Raw genomic sequence first — 16,386 nt, 5'->3', positions numbered from 1 at the left:
GGCTTCCCCTCTCCTGCCCGCCTGGTACGCCGCCTCGCGCCCCAACACCCCTGGGCGCCCGCCTTCCCGAACCCTCGGGGCGTCCGTCCTTCCCTCCAGCCCCAACTCCTCGCACCTTGCCCCGCCCCCCCCTTCCTCCCACGTCCCTTCTGCCGGTGCTGTCTTGCGTTTGCCCGGAGTCCCGCGCTTCTAGCTGGTCTTGCCCACCCACCCTGTCCAGTGCGCCCCTCTCTCCTCGCCGCGTATCCTCACGCTCCACCCCTCCCGGTTCTCCAGCCGCAAGCTTCCCCGGCTGCCCTCTTGCGCGGCCGCTTCCTTCTCTCCCTGCCAGGAGTTGAAGAGGAGCTGCGGCACCCCCGGGCGGATAGTGTCCCTGCCCGCCGCTGGCGCTGCCCACCCCTCTCTCTTTCCCCCTCTACCCGGGAAGCGAGGGGCTGAGCGGTTGGGCCGAAATTTGGCTGCGTGTTGGCTGAGTGCGACAAACAGCGAGAGCGGGCAGTAGAGGCGCCGCGGCGGCCGTGGCCGCGCGGGGCGCAGCAGTAAGCAGGTGTTGTGTGTCCGGGGGGGACGCGCACCGCGGGCTCTTCGGCTGGCGACAGATTGTGCAGGAATGCGAGGAATGCACCGGGAGCATAGTCCACGCGGCCCGCCGCGGCAGAACTAGAGTCTTCCCCAGCCCAGCTCTCGCTGAGCAGTCAGAGGTCACCGGAGCATCTTCGGAGCTGGTGAGCCTCTCTCCACTCCTCTCCTCCCCTGGCTTTTCTCCATGCGGCAGAGGGCGGCGGAGGGGAAGCGCGGCAGTTCTGTTGGGCTTCAGCTAGTCTTTCGTCTGGGATTTTGCTGCATTGGTCTCCAGGACCGTGAATTTCGTGCCGATGGCGGTATAGCCAAGGTTATTGATAATTGCACAAGATTCTTGGCAACTTTGGTTTGCAAGGTTTAAATAGTGCCTGGATTTTACGAGTTTTTTTTTTTTTTTTTTGATCTGCAGGAAAGGGTGCCTAAGGTTCTTTGAGTAATGAGCTTGCAGCCAACGTATTTTGGCTCTATCAAAAAAATGTTGTTAATGCTCATGGACGGGGATGTTCTTCAGGAGATAACTTGAATGCATCACTTTACTGTCATAAAAATTGTAATTTTTTTCTCTCATACTGGGCTGTGTTTAGACCTCTTACAATCCACAATGAATAGAAACAGAGAAGCAGTGTTTGGTCAGCGATGGGACAGATAGGACTGTCTGGTACAGTTAAATTCGGGGCGTGTCAGTTACCATTGGAAGTAACGGGGTACTACAGATGATGTATATTTCAAGATGTAATTTATTAGTTGAGGTCGCAGTTCTTTCTTTTTTTGGCACCGAGTTTGAACATAAAATAAAAATACGGGTCTACGACTTTTAAAGAATGGTGGTTATTTATGTGTAAAATCCAAAATGATTAGTATATAGTTTTGGTCAAATTTTATTTTCCTTAATGCAGAAAAGCAAATTTTTGACAGAAGTTGCCTTGCTAGAACAGGGTTTAGATTGTCTTATTTTAAAAGGTAAAGTAGAAGACCACTTCTCTTTTTTTTTGAATGTAGTGTATTGCTGTAGAAAGTATTTAATTTCCTTTCTGGTACTAGTGAAACAGTTACGGAAAATGGTATCTCATCAACATGAGAACAGTTGATGTCCAAAATAAGTATTTCTGGATTTGGAAAAGTATACTATGTGTGCTTTTTGTTTGACACAGTTTGCTTTGGAGGTTGAATTTACTATAAGCCTCTCCATGCTTGGCTATTCAGGAAAATAGTTGATTGTCCAGCTGTCTACTAACACCTTCTGTGTAGGGATCAAGGGCATTGAAAAGTATAAAATGAGAGCCTTTTATTTGGTTAAGGACCCAGCGGGAAAGGAAAAAGAGAAAAGAAAAAAACTTTGTGATGGATAAAGTTATGTCTTTTGGCTGCTACATTGTTTTTCAGATATGTTCATAGTAAGTGGGCCTTCTAATTTAGAGGGTTAGCTCTAAATTAGAATTAATAACACTGTGTTGGATATCGAGAAGTGTTTGGAGATGTGAACAGGAAACTTATTATGTAACACACTCTTCACAGCAGAGTTTAACACGTGCATATTTGATGTGATATGAATATTAGAAAGTAAAAGCACATTTAGTTTATCTGCTACATTAGAAATTGAAATAGCCCATTCAGGCATATAGAAAATGTGTATATACATTGGTATATATGATTGGCTGTACAAATAGTTTTACATGCTCCAAGGTAGGCTTTCAGTTAGAATTATCGTCTATTTGTTATTGACATTTGAAGAGAAGAAGTTTTAAAATTGGTTATCGTTCACGATAAAATAACAAACTATTTCAGTCATTCCCTCCCCAACTCCCACTATTATATAAGAGAAAGTGCTGTATTTCATGTCTTATATGTTATATAGAAGATTCTAAATTGGGGGACAAATGTTCAGTTATCTTAATTCTTACCCATGTTGTTTTTGGAAGGAAATAGAGGACCAAGGTAGTGATGGAAAGCACGAGTAAGAGAAGGTAAGCAGAAAGTAGGAGCAGCTGGCATTCATTCAGGAGCGGGGGAAAAGGCTGCTGCTGCATTTACAAGCTGAATAAACCAAATCTAATTCTATCAGTGGTTGGTTCTGACATCATTTGAATTTCAGGAAATTACTACCAAACTCAATTCAACAGGAACTTTAGCAATTTTATAACCTTGAGTATTTGGATTGTCTATATTAAGTCAGAGTTACAATTTTCTTTCCTTTCTATATAAATTGGGAAAGGGGTTTTAGTTTAAAGCTCTTAAATTTGCTTAATTTTTAAAAATCCAATTATTGTCAGTTTTCAAACTGAGTTATTTCCTTGTTTTTGACCAGGGGTTGATTTAAATAGAGAATTTCCATACCCTGGATGATGCCAATCATTTACGTCCAGGGCTTCACCTTACAGCTTTGAAATATTAAGGTATTTTGAGATTGCTCCATAAGCTATTTTTTTTTTCCAGTCAAGAAGGATGTCCCTAATTTGCTTCATTCTAAAGTGGATATTATTGCTTCTTTTTTCAGCGAAAGATGAAGTAGAGGTTATTCAAGGGTTCTTCTAGGGATTAAGCATTCATGGAATTGTATGTCACTTTGGGAAGTTACCTTCACACCTTCAGTGTACTGGGAGATAATTACTTCCTCAATGTGTTAAATGGTTTTGTAGTGCCTTTCCTGCAATGAAGAGGGGAAACAAATCTGATTCATAACACTAATGAACTGGATATGTTGGCGGTATCCAGTAACTATTTCATGCCCAAACTTTAACTACAAATAGCTGCAAACAGAGAGATAAGACAGACAAAGTAAAACTTTAAGTATACCTGGGTATAAGACTTGGGATCCTGCCAATAAGTGATTATAACAGTTAGCAAATTAGTTTGATGCCCAGCAGTGGAAAATAACGTTTCTTTTAGGGAAAGGGGATCAGGCCCTGAGTCACAAACAGCAGTGATTCATGTGCTTGCTGGTTGCAGTTGAGAAGTTGTATGTATGTCATTCAAAAGTTGGTCCCTCTGTCACTTCAATAATTCAGTGGAATTATGTTCATCTTTTGGAGGCTATGTTGCCAAAACTAAATTGGGGACATTACATGATGGTGCTCTGTGTTTAAATTTAGAATGCTACAGACATTCCATTTGTCATTGGTCTGAGGGTTTTTTTTTTTATATATAATTTAGATTTACTTTTATTTGATATACCAGTAAGTGTTGGCTACACTGCTGATCATTTCATTATTCATAGTCTTAATAATATTATAGTTTATTATGACTCATATATGGTGATATAGTGATTCATTGCAAGTGATAAAATATCATTAGAAATTATACTAAATCTTTAATACTATAAAATATATAAATTAAAATATGGAAGTATTTGAATTATTTTAAGTCATGGTGAAGTCATGTCATGGTGAAGCATTTTTCACGAAGTGAATAATGCCTGAGGATTGGTTAGATGCCAGTCTCTGAAGGACAGTATATCATGTAGCCCTCACAGAGTCCAGAACTCACAAATTAAGTGTGGAGAGGGAAAGGATCAGAGGAATCAGTAACGCTTTTTTCATCAACAAGAAAGGCATGTTTAACTTCTATAATTGTTGCTTTATTCAGTATGAGTTTAGTGGGTTGCAAATATGCAAGGATGTTTTTTCTGCTCTTCCCCAATCTGCATCCCTGTCCTTTCTCCCCACAACACACATACCACCACCACCACCACCACCACCAATGCATCTGCCTGCTTGGAGAGCCAGAAAAAGCCCCCTTTCAAGAGCCACTTATATAGAATATGGAAATTGGCGCCTAGTGTTGTAGGTTGAATTTAGAGCAGATGTGCATTTTTGTCATAAAAATGATATTATATATGAATACAAAAGGTAAAATGTGAGGTTGAAAGTGGGCTATCAGCATACTGTGCAGGCTTTGGGGGCTGGCCTAGAACTTTGAATACAGTGTTTTATGGGCACGCACTGCTGCTGCTGCTGCTAAGTCGCTTCAGTCGTGTCCGACTCTGTGCGACCCCATAGACGGCAGCCCACCAGGCTTCCCCGTCCCTGGGATTCTCCAGGCAAGAACACTGGAGTGGGTTGCCATTTCCTTCTCCAATGCATGAAAGTGAAAAGTGAAAGTGAAGTCGCTCAATCGTGTCCGACTCTTAGCGACCCCATGGACTGCAGCCCACCAGGCTCTACAGCCCATTACAAATAGACTTTTAAAACACTGGATAGGTGGTATCTGAAATTCTGGTCCACTGTAAGCTCTCTCTTTAATTGCAAACATGAAAAGGAGGTGAAAAGCACCCTAAGCTAGGAATGAGAAGATCTGCCATTAAACCGTATAACCTTGACAAACCATTTAATATTTGGGTTACAGCTCCCTACTTTTAAAGATACAGGGTTTGGATTGCATTGATCTAAGATATATTTCAACTCAAGGTTCCCAGAGTTCTCAGGGTTTTTTGGTTTGTTTGTTTTTTAAGAAAACAAAATGGTTTCAAAAGCATTCCTGTATATAATCAGTCCTGTTTTCCCTTCTATCCCAAATCATACCAACAGGAGATTTGGGTTCTCTTTTGAGACTCTTGATTCTCCTTTGTGTTCATCTTAAATAACTTTGTTTTCTTTAACAGTTTAATTTTGGAAAGTGAAGGGAAGGGAATAGACCATATAATGTGTTGAAGGTACCTGTTTACCCCAACTCTAGTTCAAGGTGAACCAATGTAGTTTAGGCCAGGGAAAGCCTTTGGGATTTCACCCACACACTGAGTAAAAGCCCTTGAAAAGTATCATTATAAGGCAGTGAGGTATCGTAATTAGCAGCCAGAGTGTCATAGTTCAATTCTGGCTCTTCTGTTTGCAAGGTGTCTAACTTGGTAAATTATCTAACCTCTCTGGATCTTGTTCTGCTCGTCTGTAAAACAGAATGACAAAACTATCCACCTCATATGGTTGTTTGAGGACTAAATGGGCTAATATATGTAGAGCACTTAAAACAAGGCCTGGCTTAGGGCTGGCTTTAATACATCAAGTCATTTTTATTCTTATGTTGTGATACTTAATGATGCTTTCTGTAGCATCTGCTATATCCCAGGCAAATTATTGGCTTGTTTTCTGTGTTCTTAGTCAATATGATTATGGATCTGAATAGGATATTTCAGGAAAGAAAACTACCAAACAAAAAATACTATGAACTGGATGGTTTGCAAGAGATTGCCTTTAAAGAAGAGAATTGATAAAAATAAGTCAACTAAGCGTATTTTTAAAATAGGGAAGTTGGACCTTCCTTAGGCATGCAGTACTTGAGGCATGTAAACACCACTAACCATCATGTGTAGGAGGTTTGGGTAAACAGCTTAATAAACTGTTATGTTTAAAAGGTAAAAACTGATAGTATTATGCACTTGAAAATGTAAAGCATACCTTTTAAATGTGTATACTACTATGGTATTTGTAATTCTAACTGTGGTCATTATGTACAGCGTCTTTGCTAGTCAATGTATGACGAAAATGCTAGTGTAATCATTTATGAGCTAAAATGCACCTTGTAAATAAACTCTTTTCTGCCTTTTCTGTCTGAAATTCACACTTGAAATTGGCAGGAAACTACGAAAGCAAGAAAGACTAGAAGAAAAGTTTGGAAGATACTTGATGTAAACCAACAGACAGTAATTTAATAAAGAGTCTCTAGTCCTAGACCTGGCCGTGTTACTAGGCTGGTATGTGTCCCATGAGCAAGTCATTTAACTCCTCTGGGCTCTGGTTTTCTCATCTTATAAAATGAAGATGTTGGACCAGATGCTCTCTAGAGCCCTTCTGGTACTTATATTTCACTTTAGCACAGCAAGCATTCTCATTCTGTTGCATTTTTTTCCTTGGCAAGAATGTACTGTCTACTCAAGAATTTATTACAATTTACCCTCTGGGGTAAGGGAAGAAGATTGAAGTTATACATCTGAAATGCTCAACTCCTAAAAATATAAATGTTGCAGCCAGACAAACATTTGTCCCCATAATGGCTGAGTTAGTGGCTACCTTCTTGGACTCATTTGTTAACAAACAGCCAGTCTACTGTACATATTTGAGGCTTAACCTCTTGTTGAGACTAAATTTTCTGGAAGTTGGATTGAAACAGAAGAGAATTTAAATGGTGGTTAGATGGAACTGGTCTAGTTAAAATGATAAAGACTCACTTATCATTTGTTTTGGTCTTATTTATCCTCAGAGGTTTGATTTGTCTTCAAAGAAATTAAACAACTGAGAGTTGTTCCTCTGGAGAAACTGTTGCTTTTCCATGAACGGAGCTCATTTATCCACCTCTCATCATAGAATATAGGTACTTTCATTTAACTGTAATTTTTTAGCACATAAACAACCAACCAGTGTTTAGAAGTTGTAGTGTAGTTCAACAGGATGATATTTTACTTAAATCTGTGCTCTGGGATCTGTGTTGTTTTTGTGAAAAGCAATTAAAAAATCCAAGAGAAGAGATTTTGACATGAATCCTGCTCTCTCCCACAAAGGGGGGAGATCTCTATAGAACTTACATACAAATACATTCATATACAGTTGTTTAAAAATTTATTGAGATTGGCTGTTTCCCTTTGCTAATACAATAAGTACATTATTTTCAAAAAGAATCAATTATATTGCTAACAGTGCAATATTGATTGAATTCTCATTGTGATCAAAGTACACACTTGAACCCACTCTTAAGTTTCTTTACCTTCAAGAGAATTATAAACATTCAATGTGAAAACCAGTAATAACCACTTTGCAGTGAAGTTCATCATTCTGTCTGATACTTTGCTCTTCGATTGAATGGGAAACGGGCTAATCTATTTAGAAGTTACTTCTTGTCCTAAGTACCACCAGAGGTCCATGTGAGGGGACTGAATACAAGTAGCACTTCAGGTATTTGCTGAAGGTCTACTGTGTGTGAAGAGCTGTGTTCTGTGTTATATACCTCTTATTTAAAAAAGATACATGATTCATTTTGGTTCCATTCGGTTAACATTTATCTGTCCCCTGCTCTGTATTGGACTCAGTGCTAGACCTCACGGCCAAAAAATGATTTTTCCTGGGGAGTTTTGTCATCTATGTTGGATTCAGTATTCAGGGTCTGCATCTTTGAGGAAACAGTGATTAATTTCACAATCTAGTTGGGAAAGATAAGACATAATGAACTGGAAAAAATTGTCCTAGAAAACTTTGGTATATAAATAAACATGCAAAATTGTTCTGTAAGTGTTAAGGATGAGCTGTAAAATGACTTTGTATTAACTAGGTTTTAGCTAAACCTACTTTTTAGGTGTGTGTTATGTGATACATTACCAGAGTCTAGATAGACAGCTGCGTTAAGCACCATCAGTGGCTTTGTTTGGAAAAAAAACTTGCATTTGAAAAAGTGCTCCCTACCAATAATAAAATAGTAATTTCAGAAAAGATTTTAATCAATGAAAATTCATTATATATGAAGAAACATAATTTATGCGTTAAGAACAACCATTTTAGGTAAGTTCTTATCTTCATATTGCATTACTTTGGTTTATTGTGGTTTTTTTTTTATTCTTTAGGCAATTTTTGTGCCTTTGTAAGTCCAAACTTATTATCTGTTATTGAAAATAGTCCCTTTTGTTATGAATAACTAGCAGAATGTTTTGAAAATCTCTTGTGACATCTGCTAGAATAAATGGTCTCATTGAATCATACCTTGAATCTCAGACTGATGCAGTGATAGGAATTTCCTGCTTATTGTCAATTTGTCAATGACTGAATAAGCAGAAAAGTCAGTTTTTAAAAAAGCACCACAAAAGGAATCAGAAAGCGCAATTGGACTTTCCACAAGAACTATTATTTTGAGACCTGCAGTAAGCAACTCAATTGTTAAGTGTCTAACTCAGATTATCCATACAGGAAAAATACGTCAGTTTGATATCTCTGCATAGTGTATTGGTAGGTGTCAATCTTCCAAAATATTCACTGTGAGTTACTTCATCAGAACTCTGAATACACTTTTACATAGAAGCAACACTGAAGAATATCAGTTCCAAATTCCTTTGGTTCTTCTACTTCCCTGAGCTACTTGAGGCCAGAGACTCTGTGTTTTTGCATGACTTAATCTTGACTTCCAGTCTTTCTAGATATCTCTATAGGATTAATGGGTTTTTAATTCCAGCCTTGGCATACCCTCACCTACGACTCTTGGATAAATCTGTCTATTAGCAGCCCTCTTTACTTTGGCCACCTGATGTGAAGAGCTGACTCATTTGAAAAGACCCTGATGCTGGGAAAGATTGAGGGCAGGAGGAGAAGGGGACAACAGAGGATGAGATGGTTGGATGGCATCTCCGACTCGATGGACGTGGGTTTGGGTGGACTCCAGGAGTTGGTGATGGACAGGGAGGCCTGGCATGCTGGGGTTCATGGGGTCGCAAAGAGTTGGACATGACTGAGCGACTGAACTGAACTTACTTTTGTTTACTACTTTTATAAAATCGTTTTGGTCTTAGATGCTCAGAACTATTTATTGTTCATGTTTCAGTGGAAAAATGCATTCTGCCTTATCTAAACAATTACCATTATAATGCAACTTGTTAGATAAATAATTCTTTATATCAAATTACTTGCTAAAAACATTAGAAATTTTTAAACAGACTGGTTCATATTCATTATTGCATGGTTTATAACTATGGTGAGATGAGTTTACATACTACTGTCCTCCTCAGGCCATTAATATGTAGCTACAGAGCACCAGCTCCAGCTTGGTCAGGCTTTGGCTGTATGACGTTGAGCAAACTTTCTATGTCCTTGCCTTTTGTGAATTAGTAATATCTTTTGTATATTCAGTTGATGAAGTAAAAAAGAAAAGTAGATGCATTTCTAAGTACATGGAGTCTTTCAAAGGAAAAAGTTACTAAAATAATACAAGTATAATTAAAACTGTAAAATTAAATACACATTAATAATCAGAAAAAAAAAAACCAGGGAATTTCACAGCTTGTTTGTGACCTAGTGGGTATAGCAAATCTTTATTTGGTTTTGACAGTGTAATTAGAAATACTCTTAAACATTTTGGTGGTTCCTTCCCCAACCTCAAGTAATCACTGTGATAAAATTTGAAAAAGTTATAATTTAAAACTTAAATGTTTAATCATGATATGATTATGAACTCACAGACACTTATTAGGAACAATACACACATCCTATGTACCCATTGCCCATTTCCCCTAATGGTAACATCTTGCAGAACTACAGTACAGTATTACATCCTGTATCTTGACGTCAATGCAGTCAAGATACAGAACAATTCCATCACTCCCAGGGACCCTTATGTGGCCCTTTTGAAATCACACTTCCACTTCTCTTCTACCTCATCCCCTCCTTAATTCCTGGGAACCACTAATTGTCCTCTTTCTATGTATTATAGGAATATATTAGTTGTGTAATTTCTATAATTTCATCATTTTAAGAATATTACATAAATGAAATCATACAGTATGCAACTTGAGAGTTTTTTGTTTCTACTCAGCATAATATTTTAGAAATTCAAGCAGGTTGTTAACATGTATCAGTGTTCTCTCCTGTTCTGTTGCTGAGTAGTGTTCTATAATAAGAATGTACTAGAATTTAACCACTCTGAAGGACATCTGAATTTATTTTTTAATTTACAGAGCTGCTATAACTATCTGTACAGGTTTTCATAAGTTTATATTTCTCTGGGATAGATGTCTAGGAATGCAATTACTGGGTTAAATTATAATTTTTAAAGCTTCCTTTCTATAATTATACACTGAATTACATGTGACCTCAGTAATTTAAAAGTTAGATTTATAGCTTTGGTAAATTACAAAAACTTGTCTGTAAAGTCAAGTGTTTCATCTTTTTTTTTCCCCCACAAATACTGCCTTCTATGAGTTTACCTTGTTTTTAGCAAAGCCCCATCATTGATTTTATTTTATTATTTTATTGAAGTATAGTTGATGGACAAGTTTATGTAAGTTACAGATGTACTATGTATTTGTTGTTTAGCTGCCCAGTTGTGTCCAACTCTTTGCGACCTTAAGGACTGCAGCATGCCAGGCCTCCCTGTCCCTCACCATCTCCCGGAGTTTGCCCAAGTTCATGTCCATTTCATCAGTGATGCCATCCAGCTGTCTCATTCTCTGACGCCCTCTTCTCCTTCTGCCCTCAATATTTCCCAGCATCATAGACTTTTCCAGTGAGTTGGCTCTTCGTATCAGGTGACCAAAATTAGGAGACCAAATTAGGTGACCAAAATTCAGCTTCAGCATCAGTCCTTCCAAGAATATTCAGGATTGATTTCTTTTAAGATTGACTGGTTTGATCTCCTTGCTGTCCAAGGGACTCTCAGGAGTCTTCTCGGTGCCACAGTTCCAAGGCATCAGTTCTTTGGTGCTCTGCCTTCTTTACAGTCCAGCTCTCATAACCGTATGTGACCACTGGGAAGACCATAGCCTTGACTATATGGACCTTTGTTGACAGAGTAATGTTTCTGCTTTTCAGCACACTGTCTAGGTTTGTCATAGTTTCCCTGCCAAGATGCAGTCATCTTCTGATTTCATGGCAGCAGTCACCATCTGCAGTGATTTTAGAACCCAAGAAGAGGAAATCTGTCACTGCTCCCACCTTTCCCCCCTCTATTTGCCATGAAGTAAAGGGGCCAGATGCCATGGTCTTAGTTTTTTTAATATTGATTTTTGAGCCAGCTTTTTCACTCTCTTCCTTCACTCGCATCAAGAGGTGCTTTAGTTCCTCTTCACTTTCTGCCATTAGAGTGGTATCATCTGCATATCTGAGGCTGTTGATGTTTCTCCCACCTATCTTAATTCCAGCTTATAACTCATCTAGCCTAGCATTTCTCATGATGTGCTCAGTATATAAGTTAAATAAACAGGGTGACAATAGACAGCCCTGTCATACTCAATCCTGAACCAATCAGTTGTTCCATACAGGGTTCTAACTGTTGCTTCTTGACCTGCATATAGATATTATGTGGTACAGTATACAGTGATTCATAATTTTTAAAGGTTATACTCCATTTTCACTTACTGTAAAATATTGGCTACATTCCCCGAGTTGTATGGTATATCTTTGTAACTTATTTTATACCTGATAGTTTGTACCTGAAAATCCCCTACCTTTATATATTTCCTCCCCTCTTCCCTTTCCCTGTTGGATATAGATAATGAGAACTAATTTGTTCTCTATATCTGTGAGTCTGCTTCTTTTCATATCCACTAGTTTGTTGTATTTTTTAGATTCCATGTGTATGTGATATCATACAGTATTTGTCTTTTTCTGGCTTGTTTCACTTAGCATAATGCCCTCTAAGTCCATCCATGTTTCCGCAAATGGCAGTATTTCATTTGTCATAGCTGGGTAGTAGTCCATTGGATATATATACCACATTTTCATTATCTATTCATCTATTGATGGGCACTTAGACTGCTTCCATGTCTTGGCAGTTGTAAATAATGCTATGAACATTAGCCTCATCCTTGATTTAAAATGCAATTCATAAAGTTACTCTGTAGCTTAACCTCAGGGTTTGTTTTTTTGTTACATTTTGTTTTTAGATGCAAGTATATTTAATTTACAATAACAATACTGTATTTCAAAATGTATTTGTTAATATAAGTTCTTTCAAAATTTCACCTATATTTGATGTAAACAATTTAGGTAACATTCTTGCAAAACAAATGTTTATTGTGTACCATCCTAACAGGCCAACTAGGAATTTAAAATGAAGACAGTGTATTTGTGTGTGACTGGAATCCATTCAGTTGTCAGGTGGAAGCCAGCAAGCATAACTGAAACTTGTAAAGGCAAGGAGTCTGCTTTTTTCCCTAGAAGAGAAGATGTTTTCTAAAGCATAACTTTTTCATTTTCCATCTCTCCCCAATTTCTAACCCCCAAACCCCCAGCTTTTTGCATACAATTTCTGCCAGAGAAAAACATTGAAATTGTGTCTGGTCTAAATAAAATTATCACAGTTGATAATTTGATTTGTTTTTATCCGTGTCCTTTTGTACCTTGAATGTCAAATATGTTTCTTTTCATAGTTAAAATACCATCTGATCATATATCTTGTTCTGTATTGTTTATATTTATTCTAAGATTTTTATCAATGCTTTTACATTTACAGTCTTCTGAAATCGAAGCTGAGAAGTGATGACTACTCTTAGTCCTAAAACATAGCTTATCCAGTTACCTTCTTCTTCAACACTGTGCTTTTAAGGATTTGATCATTTCTCTATATTTAATTAATATGACCTCAGCACCCTTTAATTTCACAGAAATATGGTCTTTCCAACAAATTGTATATTTCCTGAAGGCTTTTCAGTAAGTAACTAGTATGTGCTTCTCTGGTGAGCCTGCGGTTTCTTTTCCTTAGTTTAACTTAATGTCCTCTCCTTGGTGAAGCCTCCTAGCCCTTCTCTCCAACTGAAACCTTCCCACCTGTGCTTAGCACTTTGCATGTAATTCTGCTACAAATATGTGTCATATGGTGTTCAAGTTTTTCCTGCGTCTGTGTTCCTGGCTGTTTTGAGTGCTATCCAGGTTAGCACTGTGTCACAGCTCTCATTGTAACCCTCATCTATCAATGTGCCTGACATAATATTTTTTAAGCACCAGATGCCTGCTTTGGATGAATGAATAATGAAATACTTTGTTTATAACCTTAGTAGTCCTTCTTCCCACTAACCTTAAGTGATTCCCCACTCTGTAGGATCACTTCAGACTCCAACTTGCCTACCGGTGGAGGCCCTTCACAAGCAAACCTTGATTATTCTCCTTCCTGAACCTTCTGCATCAGCAGAACTGGCTTCTACTCACTGTTCCTTGCCTCTCTGAGCTCTGTGTTTTAATCTTCATGGTCCTTCAAGACCTTGTTCAGCTATTGGCTGGTGGTCATCTTTCCTTCTCCAAATGCCTCTCTTCTCTGGGTTTTAATGCTAAACTCCACCTGTTGGTTTTTTGTTGTTTTGTTGGGACTGTTAACATCTGCTGATTAACTCGTCTCTCATCTCTTTCCTCCAAGTTGACTGTAGCTTTTGAGGAAAAGCCCTTGTCTTGTACATTTGCTGTCTACCTGGAGAAGGAAATGGCAACCCACTCCAGTACTCTTGACTGGAAAATTCCGTGGACTGGGGAGCCTGGTAGGCTACAGTCCATGTCGTCGCAAAGAGTCAGACACAACTGAGCAACTTCACTTTTCAAGTGATATATTTCAAGTAGAGCTCTCTCAGAAAGTAGAGGTAGTTAGTGCCTTGATGATGTGGGTGGACAGGGTCAACCTCTAACTTCGGATTACTGAGATATATATTAACAGTCCCTCATATCCTTCTTTCATTAATAGTTATTTGCAAAGCACCTAGCGCATGCCAGTCTTTAGTGTATGCCATTTAGATGGTTTGGCGAGCTCAGCTGTCAAATAAGCTACATCAAAATGAAGTTTTGATGGTTTGTTTTTAAAGATCCCTTTGCCAAATACCCTATATTAAGTGGGGGTTTTGCTTCTGTAAGGTGTTGTCTCTAATTTTTATATAGTACTGTCCCGTGTTGAAAAGAGTGAGTACTGTAGCTGAGAAAACAAAATTTTATCTCTTGCACTTTTTTCTTTTTTTTACAATGAAAAGATTATGTTTCTGAAGCTACCGTGATGTCCAGTCTAATAACCACTGACCATATAGACTATTTAAATTAAAAATTCAGTGTCTTATCCTCACTAGCCACATTTTAAGTGTTGAACAGCCACATAGGGCAAGTGCTATACTAAGAGGCAGATACAGAACATTTTTGTCATTGCAAAAAATTCTGTTGGAGCTGGTATAGAGTGTAGCTGGGACCAATTGTAAATAAAATATTAAATGCTTTTCAATTAACAAAGCAGTATGACATAACTTTACAGTTTCCAAAGCATTTCTATTAATACCTATCTAATGAAATAGATGGGGAAACAGTGGAAACAGTGTCAGACGTTATTTTTTTGGGCTCCAAAATCACTGCAGATGGTGACTGCAGCCATGAAATTAAAAGACGCTTACTCCTTGGAAGGAAAGTTATGACCAACCTAGATAGCATATTCAAAAACAGAGACATTACTTTGCCAACAAAGGTTCGTCTAGTCAAGGCTATGGTTTTTCCTGTGGTCATGTATGGATGTGAGAGTTGGATTGTGAAGATGGCTGAGCGCTGAAGAATTGATGCTTTTGAACTGTGGTGTTGGAGAAGACTCTTGAGAGTCCCTTGGACTGCAAGGAGATCCATTCTGAAGGAGATCGGCCCTGGGATTTCTTTGGAGGGAATGATGCTGAAGCTGAAACTCCAGTACTTTGGCCACCTATTGCAAAGAGCTGACTCATTGGAAAAGACTCTGATGCTGGGAGGGATTGCAGGCAGGAGGAGAAGGGGACGACAGAGGATGAGATGGCTGGATGGCATCACTGACTCGATGGACGTGAGTCTGGGTGAACTCCGGGAGTTGGTGATGGACAGGGAGGCCTGGCATGCTGCGATGCATGGGGTCGCAAAGAGTCGGCCACGACTGAGTGACTGAACTGAACTGAACTGAATGCTTCTAATGGAGAAGGCAATGGCACCCCACTCCAGTACTCTTACCTGGAAAATCACATGGATGGAGGAGCCTGGTAGGCTGCAGTCTATGGGGTCACTAAGAGTCAGACACAACTGAGCGACTTCACTTTCACTTTTTACTTTCATGCATTGGAGAAGGAAATGGCAACCCACTCCAGTGTTCTTGCCTGGAGAATCCCAGGGATGGGGAAGCCTGGTGGGCTGCCATCTATGGGGTCGCACAGAGTCAGACATGACTGAAGCGACTTAGCAGCAGCAGCAGCAGCAATCCTTCTAATAACTCTGTAAAAATCGGTGATATTCTACTTTCATTTCATGAGCAAGGAAATTATTAGTGAGTCATGGGAATAGAAAGAGTATCAAAGTAAACTATAAGTTTAGTTTGTGGTTCAGTTCTTCATACTAAAACAAGGTAGTTGTTATTTAGTGTTAAGATTTGATTACTGAATTATAGAAAGCATTTGATGTACAAGAATGTGTGATCTTATTTTTTTCTTCACTTAAAATTTCATGAGGTTAAAAAAATTCTACTGGGCTTATCTTTTGAAATTTTCAGTAGAATTCATGGAGTTTTAGTCAATAGCCATTTAATACAGAGGCCCAGTGCTTGGTATGGGAAGGGGGCCTTGGGAAATGGTACAGAAATGATGCACAAAAGGCCTTGTCCCTTTGTTTATGTCCTACATTCAGGGCATTCGCTCTTAGAAGTGATATTAAAGTAGCAGGTGAGCCTCAGCAATGCCAGAAACATTGTTACTGACTGCAGAGAGGCTCAACTGTCTTCATCAGTGTGGAACTGCAGGTCTGCCGGAGCCTTTCCCTCTCCTGCATTGTGTCTGCAGGCTGCGACCTGCAGGGCAGCAAAGGTCTAAAACAGAGTGCCTGTCTTCAAGGAGCTTGTCCACAATTCTGGGGACAATAGAAAGAAAGAGTTGTCCTAAACAGCTTTGATTTGTAGTTTTGCTTGGAAAATTAAATACTGCCTGAAACACACTGAAGTGTGGGTATGCAAAGTAAGTTAAAAAGCCTGCTGAATAGAATTAATTTAGTGTGTAAAGTCGGAGAAGGCAATGGCACCCCACTCCAGTACTCTTGCCTGGAAAATCCCATGGACGGAGGAGCCTGCAAGGCTGCAGTCCACGGGGTCGCTAAGAGTCGGACATGACTGAAGCAACTTAGCAGCAGCAGTGTAGAGTATAACCTTGCTTCACAATCACAG

At 39.1% G+C, this 16,386-nt stretch overlaps 1 protein-coding gene across 5 annotated transcripts in view; it reads left to right on the top strand.

Moving 5' to 3' along the window:
* Positions 1–85: 85 nt before the first annotated feature.
* Positions 86–16,386, top strand: part of PKP4 (plakophilin 4) — a 259,298-nt gene continuing 242,997 nt past the window's right edge. For 4 of the 5 annotated variants that reach the window (XM_010859008.1, XM_010859007.1, XM_010859009.1 and 1 more), the window contains exon 1: positions 86–725. The gene's annotated coding sequence lies outside the window, so the exon portion shown is untranslated. The remainder of the gene's footprint in view (positions 726–16,386) is intronic. The other variant, XM_010859006.1, reaches the window with a different exon arrangement.

This window comes from Bison bison, unplaced genomic scaffold (assembly GCF_000754665.1).
Source record: "Bison bison bison isolate TAMUID 2011002044 unplaced genomic scaffold, Bison_UMD1.0 scf7180017864452, whole genome shotgun sequence".
Classification (NCBI taxonomy): Eukaryota; Metazoa; Chordata; class Mammalia; order Artiodactyla; family Bovidae; genus Bison; species Bison bison.
The sequence above is the reverse complement of the archived record's forward strand: the minus strand, read 5'-3'. Positions and strand labels throughout refer to the sequence as shown.